The sequence below is a fragment of the Cyprinus carpio genome, chromosome B10, assembly GCF_018340385.1.
Source record: "Cyprinus carpio isolate SPL01 chromosome B10, ASM1834038v1, whole genome shotgun sequence".
NCBI classification, from domain to species: domain Eukaryota; kingdom Metazoa; phylum Chordata; class Actinopteri; order Cypriniformes; family Cyprinidae; genus Cyprinus; species Cyprinus carpio.
The window spans coordinates 4,431,952-4,445,713 of NC_056606.1; the positions used below are offsets into that span (position 1 = coordinate 4,431,952).

The 13,762-nt window shown below is 36.2% G+C and overlaps 1 protein-coding gene across 1 annotated transcript in view; it reads right to left on the minus strand.

Moving 5' to 3' along the window:
• The window catches only part of LOC109097487 (ciliary neurotrophic factor receptor subunit alpha-like), a 36,023-nt gene extending 23,045 nt beyond the window's left edge, over positions 1 to 12,978 (minus strand). Inside the window, exon 1 of the mRNA XM_042732164.1 lies at positions 12,822 to 12,978. The gene's annotated coding sequence lies outside the window, so the exon portion shown is untranslated. The remainder of the gene's footprint in view (positions 1 to 12,821) is intronic.
• Positions 12,979 to 13,762: the final 784 nt, after the last annotated feature.

Here is a 13,762-nt window from a genome sequence, read left to right on the forward strand (position 1 = left end):
AGTTTTTTTTTTTTTTTTCTAGTAATCTTTAATTTATTCTTATTTCAGTTTAGGTTTTAGTAATTTTTACGGAGCCCCGCACATGACATGCAAGAAAAAATAAATAAATTGTGCGCATGATTTACTAATTCGTTCCCTCAGTGTACTAAAAGGTGCACACGATTACTATTGCGTTCCCTCGATTTACTATTGTGTTCACTCGATTTGCTAAATCGTGCGCACGAATTAGTAAATCATTTGCACAATTTATAAATCGAGTAAACACAATAGTAAATCGAGGGAATGCTATAGTAATCGTGTGCACGTTTTAGTACATTGAGGGAACGAATTAGTAAATCGTGTGCACGTTTTAGCCTACTATTTTTTCCTGCATGCCATGTGCGGGGCTCCGTAAATTTTAACGCTTCAAATTAAACTAATTTTATTTCAAATTAGTTTGATAGGTTTTTCATATAGTATTTATATTTAATTTCAGCTTTATTTCAATTAACGGAAATTATATTTTATAGTAGTTTACTGAGTTTCTAAGGTATAGTGTAGTGTCGAATGTTATGAAGTTCTGGGTGTGTGTTCACAGTGTGTGTGTGTTCACTGCTGTGTGTGTGCACTTTGGATGGGTTAAATGCAGAGCACGAATTCTGAGTATGGGTCACCATACTTGACTGTATGTCACGTCACTTTCTTTCACTTTCATATATATATATATATAGATATAGATATATAGATAGATAGATATATAGATAGATAGATAGATAGATAGATAGATAGATAGATAGATAGATAGATAGATAGATAGCTGGGTTAGATAGATAGGTAGATAGTTTTATTGACAAACAAATGATAGTTTGGCATCAGCGTTAAAACAGCTTCACATTATGCAACACTGGAGTTAAAATCAAAACACAAAGCAAGTTGCATTGTAGTTCAACAACCATAAACAAACTCCATTTTGAAATGTGCCTAATAAAAACTCCTAATAAAAATTTCAATCCAATTTTGACTTGTTTAGTACAAGTAATGTTGTGGATTTTCACATTAATATATATATATATATATATATATATATATATATATATATATATATATATATATATATATATATATATATATATATATATTTGTCATCTTATGTGTAACTATTGTGCTATTATTGTGGTATATTCTGCTGTTGCACAGAATATACCATGAGACCACCCACTAACAAGTCTTATTAAATTAGTGTGCTTTCTTAAAACACTTCCCTAAAGGTCAAAATAAGTTTCCAGTACTTATTCATTAATTATTTTGCAGGAAAGACAAAGGACCAGAAGAGAAAATGAGAGCTGAAGGAGGGTCGGGGGAGCTTGGGGGACGCAAGTTGCCTCAAAGCAGGAAAGACAGCCAAGAAAGTGCGAAGGAATGTTCAAGTCTCGCCAATATTTTTTGTTTCTTTCCACTGAATTCCAGCGTTTGCTCCACGGGGTTGCTACACTTGCCAATAGTGAGGCCGGCTCTTGAAAGTGCTGTGATAACAAGAGATTAGACTCCTTCGAAAGTCTTTTCTGATATAATATCATTTTCAGCGTCAGTCGAGCTGCAACAATTGTATCTCCATCTGCTTCACAAGCTTATCGCCCGTTGCCGATGTTTGTATATGGAAAATTGAAGAGGCATTGTTGATAAAAGGCGTAGAAGTAAAGACATCCTGTGGCCTTGTTGCTCGCTTTAAAAAGAACAATACCTTCTTGAATCGCCTTTGCTGACTCCAAGTGCACTTTTTGGTGCATACACAGTTTGTAGAGCCAGGGAACAAGTTCACTCATTTCTGAGGCTGTTTGTCTTTCTTTCCAGCACTAATTATTAGGATCCATTCACAGCCATGCAAGTCTGAGCAGAGATCGCAAAGATGACTCACGAAGTAACATGCAGTCTTTTTACGAGGGAAAATGCAGAGAGGACGGCCGAAAATAGACAGTGTTCCCTCTTTGGCACATTCCAGCTCATCCAACACGCCTGAATGGAAAACTGACAACCTGATAAATGGAAACACTCACGTGAGGAATGCGATGCATTTTTGCCCTGATTTTCATGCATTCTTCTGAGACTTCAGTTGTTTCCTATCCCACCGTGAGAGTTTTAGACTAACTAAATGATCAGTGCGAGCGACATTTCTCTAGATTATCACTTTACAAAGGATGGGAGGACAGAACAATCACACTATGACGTTGGGTTGACGGCATTGATGGTGCACTGGACAAAACTGGCATTTCCATTAATCTCCTGTGCTTAATGAGCCTGGTCAACAGGAAAATAAAATGAGTTTGAACTTTAACACTTGAGCTGGCAGCATCTCAGTTTGGCAACAGCTGCTTGATGGAAGCTGAAAATAACATGTAGTCGTTTTTATTGACATTAAAGTAAATATACTTGGTATCACAGCTGTTTATAAAGGTAAAGTTTAGACTATAAAGATTTCTAATTCTGACTGTAATCACATCAAACTTATTAAAGCATTTTTGAATTGATGCATTAAAATTCACTTTGATATGTTTAGAGCATTCAGTAATGTCACACGTCACATGTACACACACACACAATGATCATTTGGGGTTTTTATTGGTTTATGTGAAAGTGTCTTTTAATATATGAGAGTTTTTGATTTTTTTGTGTAGGCAAGGTGTGTTTAGGCTGTACAATCTCATGTGGTGTGACTGGCCAAAAATTTGCTTAAATGTAAGAAAAATATGTTTTTACTTCATACGTTATGGTTACACCACATTGACATTACATTTAAATTTTTCTTTAAATTTTTTTTTTTTTTTTTCAAAACTAACATGAAGATTGCATTTTTTAGAACTTGGCGCATGTGTTTTAAAATGATTTTTTATCCCCCTTATTTTCCATTGGCCCATTGCTATCCAACCAGCAAAAGTAAACAATGGAATACTATATTAGTTGGCAGATTAATCAATTCTTATTTTATTATTATTATTATTAGAACACTCCTTCCTCGTAACTCTATTGCAGTGGCTCGTTTTTTTCACTTGTGAATAGCTAAACGATGTCTAAACATATTGTCAATGCATTGTGTTGGCAAAGCTTAACTTCTTGAAATATAACAGAAAAAGATCAGAGAAGCCAAAGAAAATACATAAACAAATAAATGAAATACATAAAAAACAAACATTTCTTTAATGTCTTGCTAATGTAGTTTAACCACACCCTTCTTAAAAGCCTTTTAGCTACATTTTGGTTGATTTTCACTCGTGTCCTTCTAAGTCCGAGATAATCGGATGCGTTTTCCCAGAGTTGCCTGCGGTGCAGGGCCACTGCAGGTCTTCGGGAAAAGAAAGAGAGTGCTCCAAGCACATCTTCGCAACAAGAGACGAGTTTCAAGGGATTCAAGGAAAATAAAGCTGCAAGTAATCTTCCCTGTTGTTTGGATGGGCAGAGTTTGCTAAACAGTCCAGGATGTGGATACACAGGGGACCGTGGCATGTGTTCTCTCTTCGTAACTTTAACACAGACCACCCAGGGCCCTTCAGATAAAGGTGTGGTTTACAGATAGCTGACTGGCAGGGCTTGCAGAAACTGAGCCCAAATATACAGCATTAGTCTAGAGGAATGGTGGCAGGTAGGGGTCTACTGAAACGTTGCCCATTTCAGGCAGAACGAGTCGGAAAGGTTCTTCATCCCAAGAAATGGACTTTATTCAGATGTAAACCCTAGATATAAGATGAAGTCTAGTTGGGCAACAACTAGTAGTTTGTTTTCAGTCTTACAAAGACACTCTGGAATTTCTGTTACCATGGGAACAACACTGAAATTATGCTGTGTGCACTGCCAGCCTGCCTAAGGCAAAGATTTAATGACTTTAACTTCTCCTGGATCTGGAAGCAAAACCTGATGTAACTTTTATCACAAATCAGCCAATCAACCTCCTTTATGAATTCACTGTATATGCAGGATAGATTATTAAAAACTTGTGTGGACTGTCCAGGTTGGTTCAACGTCTGTAGAAAAGTAATGAAAACTTCAACGACAACCACTTAATGGAGATCAACTGTTCTTCCAAAAATGCAAGTTCTGTTCTTATTTATTTACCTTCATGTTATTCCAAAACTTTTGCAATTTATTTATTCCCAGAAACACAAAGGAAGGAGTTTTGAAGAATACTCTTGCCCATTCTTTTGAAAGAAATGAGGACTGCTGCTGTCCTGAAAGAAGTTTGAAAACTCCTTTCCTCATTAATCACAACTGCCTGGAACAGAACAACTAGGCCTAGTGCATAACTCAAAGTTACTCCATTTGTATCCCACAGAAGAAAGTAAGTTTAAAGTGGTCATGAACAGAGAAGTCACATTTCCCTTGATCTTTTGACATATAATGGGTCACTATAGAATAAAAACATCCTGCAAGTTTCACATATCAAAACTTCTTGTTAGTTCAAAAACAGCTTTTACTAAAGCCAAGCTGAAAAACAACTCATTTTGCAATCGTCACATTATGACATCATAGTAGAACAAAAGCCTGTCTCTGCAGGTGAAGCTCAAACATGAAGATGAAACGTTTGTTTGTTTTATAGTGTTGTCAAAAGTACCAACCATGATACTAGTCGGTACTGAAATTTTAAAAACATCTGTTGAGCGGATTCTTAAAAACCGCTGATTGGTCATTATCTTCACGCGCTCAACAGATATGACTGTGATTGGCTACAATGATCATCACTTCACACTCTTCACTGAGCGCTTACACAGAAGCTCACAGGTGGTTGAAAGCTGCATCTATCAGCCAAGCACAGTCATATCTGTTGAGCGCATGAACACAATGGCCAATCAGCGGTGTCTAAAAATCCGCTCAACAGCGCTCGAATGCTAGCAGTAAATGGACGTTTTTAAAATTTCATTACCAACTGGTATCTGACAACACTATTTGTTTGTTTGCTTTACTTTACTGTGGATTGTTTTTTAAAGGAGACAGTTTGATGCAGGCTTTTCAAAAAGACTGAAAGTAAAAGAAGACGCAGTGCAGTCTGTAAGATATCAACATTTTTGATACCATAGAAATTTCATAATTCTTTATGTGTCAATATCACAAAAGCTACACACAAAAAAAACGTAAGACAAGCAAACAGTCAGAGATTAATACAAATAAAATAAAAAAAATAAAAAATACATTTTTTAAGAAAAAAAAAATAATTACAAGCAATAGGACAACAAAACTACAGAAGAACAAATAAATAAAAAATGCTACATTGTATTAAGTAATCAAATTTATAAAACACTGCATATTATTCAGTGAAAATTAAATATATATTTCTTCTTATTGAAGTTACAAAAAGAGCAGTGAGAGGTGTTCTCTCTTTTGTTGTCTGATTAGCATGAATTACAGACAGCAGGAATACTAGACTGCTGTCATTTTAAGAGCTGCCCGGATCCAATATACCGTTACATGTGTTTTCTTTCACAGCTGTTTGCTGATAACTGTGTTTACGCTGTAAATAACTGTGTTTACGAGGATACTTGCAAAGATGGGCATTTTGACAAATACAAGTGTGTGTATTTAACCGTTCACGGTCTATAATGCAGGATTAGAAAAGGTCTATAATTCACGTCACATGTATGCGACTCTTTGACAGCGCTCAGAAACAGTCTCTCAGACAGTGCTTGCATAGAGCACAATGAGTTCTCTTTCGCCACTGACTGCGTTTCAATGGCTTAAAATCATGTTTTAAACTGTAATGCTTAAAACACATGCAAATGCTAGGATTCTGTGACCATGTAGCACAGCAAAATCAAGTGAGCATGTAACCGCAATAGAGTCGATAGTCCAAAATCTCTTACCGGTGGACTAATTTGTGCCGGTTAATCGCGTCTACCAGTATGGTACCCATGTTGTTTTTAGTGTACATCACAGCAGCATCCATCTATTATCTTAATGTGTGAAACTGTTAGCCAATCATAGCAGCGGGTGTTTACTTCTGAGTCTTGAATGCGACTCACCTTTAAAAACAGACTATTCTGCAGAGAGGCTCAAAAACAGCTTAGGAAATAGCCTATTACTTATATATATATATAGAATAACATTGTAAGTGGATCTCAGAAAACATTATAAAAAAATAAAAATGCATGCAGTTCATGGCCCCTTTAAAAAGGGTTTGGAACAGTGAGTATCTGATAAAAGAATTTTAATCTTTTAGTGAATCAATTCTTTAAAGTTTAGCTGAAGCGTAAAACTCCAAACCAGGTAGACCAGATAGAATCCACAACAATTATAGTTGCAGTCATCATCCATAAAGACATAAACTTATCTGCAAGACTCCAGCGTTCCTAAGGAAATGCAGAAGTAACTTAGCCTGGATAATGACACAGAAAGCAAACAAACAAGCGAGCCAATGCATATTTGGAGTTGCCCAAGCCTCCATGATACCCTTCTACTTGGAGCAAGCTGCTGATCTAATAAGTCAAAGAAAGAAAACGCCATCTGTTTGTGGACCTCTCACAGACAATGTTTGTGCAGCTTGACAGATCCAGCTAAAAGTCTTCGCAAAAGAGGCAAATTACGAGCATTTTGGACCCGGCTTTGAAAACAGACATCAGTTTGACGTGAAGCGGGGATAAGGCCGTGGAGCAGCGCTCTACACCAGAGCTATCATAGCCACTCAAGGCTGGAATTTCCTCAGGCACTGGCCAGAATAAGATGGCTACCAGATGCCAGCTATTCACTGAACTCTTGGCTGGTTTCCCGGGAGAATTGCAGCCTCAGCCAGTTCTACTTGAAGGTAGACTGTGCGTGAAGACTTACCCTCACTTTACTCAACACAGGATTAAACAAAAAGGACAAAAGCATCCTCAGCTGATGGATTGCCTAGTTCTGCGGTTCCAAACATGGCCTGAAGACTTGATTACAACTTGGTATGGCACAAACATTCTCTTGGAAGCAGCGCCTTTCATGGATCCGTTTCTCGTGAAGAACACCAGTCATTTACCTCGTACAAGAGGTTTCCGTATACCGCAGTCGTGAGTCATGGTTACAAGCAAACTTGGAAACGTTCATTGACCCAACAACCTCGGAAAGCCGCTACCTGCTCTTCGAAAGCAGACCGAAGATTTCGAAGATCTCTCAAGCACGAGGACCTCATTGACAATGACAGCTCAACACCAGCCTGGGTTGCTTGGCATTTAAAATGGCGCCACAGTCCCCCTGCATGTAATTATGGAGGCCGAATGGGCCAAAGCTCACTTCGACGAGCTACCACATCACGAACAGCGCAAACTCCACAAGGCCAACATGTCATTTCAGCAAACGAGCGAAAGCAAATAAATGTCAGACAACACTAAGCCCAGACCAGCAGCCTGTTTCTTGAGTCCTGTATCTGGCACGAGGAATATGGGACTGGATCCGCAGAGTCTCGTGTCTGATTTCAATACCCAAGCAGTGCCAAGTGAGTCATGGGGAGCATAAAGCCCAGGAGTGAATTGTGAAGTGCCCTGAACAGCTTGTTGAACGTTCTCTAGTGTCATTTATCAAGCAGGTGACATTCTCAGACCGGATGAAATTGACACAACTCCCTGCAGAGGCGACACTGTTTGACCTGCTTCACGCGATGAAGAAAAGGTCTCACGAACAACTGAAGATGATCCGTCGGTAAAGGTTTGCTGAGTATCAAACAGCATGACAGATAGGGTATCAGATTTTGCCTGCAGGTATATGTATTTGTATATGGTTCTCAAACAGAGGGTAGCGCTCCAGAAGATAAAGTACTTTCTTTGTGCCTATGACTCACACCTGCTGGGAAACGGCACACATATTCTGTTACCACTGTTCCAACACGCTTGGCTCATAGAGAGCCAGTCTTCGGCATGAGAGGGGGGGAAATGTACAGCATCCAGACAAGAACACTGCTGCACAATCGAACCCTCTGCAAACAGAACTTTGTTTGACTATCCTTACTGATAGAAGTCATATGTCTACCAAACATTTATTCTTGTAATGTGTACATAGTGAGGCCATTCCTCAAACAGATTACAACCATTTGAAACTCCTTATTAAATCTGAGTGGCAGCGAGAGAACTTCAGAGATAAAAGGCTTTAGAGGAATCAAAGTGATTTGCCATGACAGGCCCGAGCCATGAAAATTTTACCGCTTAAAATCAAACTGCCAACACTTATACAGTAATTAGAGCCCTTCTGTATCTTGATGTTAAGAGACAAATTCAAAAAAAAAAAAAAAATAAAAAAAAATTTTTCATACTGTTTTCAATAGATGGATAATATGCTTTTTTAAAAAACTTTGTTGAGTCTATTGTTTCGCTCATTTTTAAGAATGTTGGTCCCCCAGTCAGATTCTCAAACACTCTATAAAAGAATAAAGCTTTAAAAGCATATGTTTACTCAAAATAAATAAAACTAAAAACACATCTCTTTCATGTACACTTGATCCTCTAACACTTGCACTCTCTACTCTATTTCTATTTTATCTACTTGTTTTCTTTTTATTTATTTAAAAAAGTGACCCTCTAACAAGTGCACTCTATTCTATTCCTGTTTTATCTACTTGTTTTTTTTCTTTGTTTTTAAACGTTCAGTTTGCAGACATTTAAGTGCTACTCGGGTCTCAGGAAAGGACAAAAATATGTGTGCTTATTTAGTACTGTAGATCTGGTTGTTGTATTGCCTTTTGAGAAAAGTATCATGGATAGAATATTAATAGTGAAACTAAACATATTAGACAGCATTACGTTAGCAGAGAGCCTCCAGATACCAGTTTGGGAAAAAGATCTGCCTCTCATTAAAAACCATTTAGGCTTTATATAAAATGGAAAAAGATGAAATACACTATAAAATGTGCGGCTAGTGGACAACAAACTAAATGGAGCGTGTTGGGTCTATTTTAACCACTAAATGTTTTACAGATTTGATCGTCCTAACAAAATTCCAACTACTACATTAAAGATTGTTGTTTTCAACCAAACTGAATCCAAAGATATAGAAGAAATATTTGTGAGAATAAACCCCATTATTAAAAACTGGCAGTTTGAGGCTTTTAGTTCATGTCAGTTAGCTTTAAAGACATCTATAGAACAATCACAATCAGTCCAGATCATACAATGTAAATGCCAGATGGAAATGTTTTCAGGTGATCAGAGTACATATGCAAAAACCTCACCTGGTTTACAAGGAAAGAGCATGTGGATCGTTTCATTAGAGAAAAACTAAATGTGTACTGAGAGAACAAAAAAAAAAAATTCAAAACACAAGAATAAATGCACTTCTTGCGCAACATGCCATGTCCTGCATTACAGGACATCAAAGACCAGGACAAGGGGCCTCTATTTCAGCATAATTAAGGCATTTGCCAATTGCAGGGCTTCACTAGGCCTCGACACTTTCAACTCATAAACAAATCCTTAACGAACTTGAACTCTTCTGCAATGACTCACCCTGCCCTCGCATAACAGTTTCATGGAAAAAAACAAAAACTGAAGTTTCACGCTGCATAATTAGTCACACAGCAACTGTCCGGTGTGTGTGTGTGTGTATGTATATTATACCTAAGCTTGAGCGAATACATATGAAAACTTTTAGGCAGCCTAAGCACAATGTATGAAATCCCATCTAGGGCCTCAAGCAAGCAAAGTCTTGGAGCAGCCAAGAGCCAACACACCGTCAGTGTGCCAGCGAGATAGTCGACCACGTCCCCTTCGCTGAGGCCCTTTTCCCCTGACAGAACACAGAGCACTCAAATTTAATTTGAAATTGATTACAGACACTCATAATGCGTGCTGAAATATGCGTTGGAGACGAGTGTGCTGAATGAGGAACAGAACTTGGCGAGTCGGAAAACCATAGAGGATTCAGTTAAAGAGTGGAGAGAGGGGTTGGAGCCGCGCATTCCACCGCCGAACTAACTTCACAGGCGTTTCACTTTCCTGCATTTAGAGGCTTTTTTTAACGTGCTTTTGCCATGATTGCATTCCGCTTCTAGTATTTACTGTATATAAACGTTCGAGACCTGAGGAATGCACATCTGGGAAGATGTTCTCCATATAGGGTTCAGTTTCTTGAGAAGATGATGTTCCTAATACCTGGCTAAAGCAAGGCCTGGTGTGGAAACTAAGAGAGTTTTAAAAGTCTGGATTGTGCAACCAGTGTACAGCTGATCCAAGGTTAAAATACACAGAGAGACTGACTGGAGACACTGTTCCCAAACAAGCTAAAAACAAAGACCTTTCCAAAATATAAGAAGCATTAACTGTCTCACTGCTTTATGTATAGATGTTCAAACTATGATTAAAGTTCACTATAACTGACAAACTGTTGTGCTTATGAAAACACATTGGAGTAAAGAAGAGAAAGAAAGCAGGGACAAGTGTAACACTTTTTTTTTTAGTAACTTTTTGCCATGTATTTCCCATTACAGGTTATTTGTCTTGCTTGTTTATGTAGTCTCATATAACTTAAACTCTTAAAATATGTCCATTAGACATTAAAATACACCATCTGAACTTCATGAAAGAATTAACAAAAATAAAGCGTAAAAAAGAGACAGTTTACTGTAAATAAAAAAAATAATGTACTATTTTTACTTTTATAATAAGTATAATAAGTATTTTCTAAAATAAAAAGCTACACAAAAAAAAAAAAAAAGTTTTTTAAAAAAATCAAAGCCATATATCTAATTAGTTATGTTCCAAATTTGAAGTTGATATCACAAAAATTGAGGTTCTTGTGCAATTTTGTTTAGGCACTTTGCCAAAAATACTAACCGGATGACACCCAATTTTTTTTTTTTTTTTTATTATTATTATTTTTATTTATTATTATTATTATTATTATTTTGCATTTTCCTGTCACATATTAATAAATTCTTTCACAATATTACTTCTATCACAAAATAAACACTAAATACGGATCCTTGGAAACGCAGAACCTTAAAGTGGAATTTAAAGTAGCCTATAACTTCCATGCTAATGCAATGTCTGATTTCAAAACTGTTTTTACAGGATGAATTTTGAGTGTTTAGATTTTGAATGCTGAAATGTCTGTTGGGGAAAAAGGCAATAAAAAAAAAGTGTGACACTGTTACATTTATCAAAATTTCTATTCAATAATAATCAGTGTAACAAATGTAACATTTAATTTAACTGTATAATGGCACGTTTTACATTTAATGACTGCTAATATGTTAAATAAAAATAAAAGAGTAAAAAAAAAAAATGTTATAATTGTCCGTTCTCTCTATTATAATGCAGTAGGGCTGGGTAAAAAAATATGATATCTTGATATATAATTTTCATACTCCAGTGCTTTGGTGCTTTTAATATGAAACAAAGTCTCAGGTTTCAATTTATGTCCATTGTATTGCAGTATTAAAACAATAAATGCCGTTGTGGCGCTGTTTAATGTGGAGTGACAGATCGCTGTAGAGCGCATCAGCGCGTAGCGCACGTGAACCAATCATCTCTTCCACATTAATACCAGTTTCAGCACAAAATAAACATGATTAAACATCCGAAGGTAAGTTAAAAGAAAGAGCACAACTTTACAATCCGTATCCTGTCTCATGTAATCGCTCAATCAGTGTTTCAGCCGCGCAAAGACATCAATATAAAGTCCCGTAAACAATGTCACGTAACATCACATTTACCTCAGAAACAAACATATTCGGTGACCATAAACTCATTAATCACAGAAAAATAAACTGTAGAGAGGGGTATTTTGCTAAATATATGCACCATATAACATATCCGTTATAATTTTTACTGTTTTTATGTTTAATTTATGTTTGAATAAATCCATCATTTTTCATGACAGCCACATTTACATTTTTATATTTAAAAATACGAATTGAAGTAGAAGTATTATTATGTAATTGTAACTTAAAAACTTCATTGTGTAATTTTAACAGTTGTATGCTACAGCTTACAAATCAGTCCATTTTAACCTTCAATATTATAGTAATGAAGTACCAAATGACTCATGTATATTTTACAGCATTAGTTGAGACATTTTCTTTCTCCTTGAGAAAATCTGGCAAGTACTGTATTCGATATTGAATCGAATCGAAAGCTTGTGAATTAGAATCTAATCAAATCGTGAAAATTGTGTCAAAACCCAGCCCTATAATGCAGCAGGGATTTAGTCATGTGACACTGGCACAGTTAATACTTGGACACAGCGTTTTCCTGTGCACTGCCTACTATTGCCAAAACAGTTACTTCATTCCTAACATTATCATATGTGGTTACATTAATGATGAAGATAATTAGATAAATAGAAATTAAAAATAGATTACAAGTGCAATGCAATACAAACAAGAAAAAAATCTACTTGTCAAAAAATCGTTAAACATTTTTTAAAATGTTAAAAAAGATAGATAAATAAATACTCGTTTAAAATGTTTCTAAAAGTGTTTATTCTTTAAAAGTATGTATTATTATTATTATTATTATTATTATTATTATTATTATAGTAAATGTCCCCGTCTTTAACAGCTACAGGATAAACAGATTTATCGTAGTACACAAGTTAGTACGTTCCTCTAATCCACAACACTCTACATTAAACATCATCGTGTATTCAACAGGTTCCAAGCTACTACACGCGACGTTATTTCCGTTTTTCAAATGTGAAGACTTAAAGCATGTAGTTTTTAACATGAGAAACTGTTTATCTTCACTATAGCGGACAGATTTCCAAGCGCAGCTCCCAGAGCGCAGTTATATGATCTCCCTTGAGTCGCCAAAACTTTCCTCTCGCTTTCACTGTGATGCTATTACTAATACATTAAACCTTTTTCCCAAAGTGCAAGTTTTCAAGTGTTTCTTGTCAATCCTTACCTTACTTATCTTCAAGCATTAAACGAGCATTTTGACGCGGTTTCTCTCCATCGCCTTGGCTGCGCTTCAGCTTCGTAGTAAAGTCAGAGGAGTTCGCTGCGCCTTCCCCTGCGCGGCTCCCATTGGAGAGGAGCTCTGTCAGTACTCACGCGCTCGCGCCAGCATTTCCTGTCACAGAACAATCCTGGGCGGTGTTTCCAATGCCATACTACCATTCCTTACGCACTGCTTTCCAAGTATGCACTATGTCTTCTGCAAAGTATTTTCTGTACTGTCTAGAATCCCCTGATGAAAATTGTACTGTACTGCCAAAAACCCCCTGAAAATTAAGTAACGTTTTTCCCCCTCCTCCAAAAACTGTTACCACTAGGCCATCTACCACAAATCAAATCAAATACGATAAAATAAAATATAAAATAAAGTAAAATGAAATTATAACATAATAAAATAACCTAAATAAAACTTATTTTCACATCTGGCAGGTACTTTTATACAATGTAATGCTGTATTAATTATATGGTTTTTATAGCAGTAGCATTGTAGTAATCTCTGACTTTTGGAGAAAAAAAAAAAAAAAAAAAAAAAAAAAAACAGTATATTTGAAAACATACATATTTTAGCTTTTGGGTCAAAAGAGCAATTACTTATTTTAGCAATTACTTGTTTTTTTTTTTTTTTTTTAGAGTGTGTTTGAGAGAGAGAGTGTGAGAGAGTGATTTGCCACCATGGAAGCAATACATGATGAGTAATGCTATGATTCATGTACAATGTTGGCCAATTATTTAAAGTGTTTCACCAGTGATATTAATATCTGCATTTGCATACACACTTTCCAACATAAATATTAGCTCAATGCTAATATTAAAATCATTCTCCCAATCAGATCCAACACTCAGTATTTTTTTTTTTTTTTTTTTTTTTTTTTTTTTACATTTTTGTCA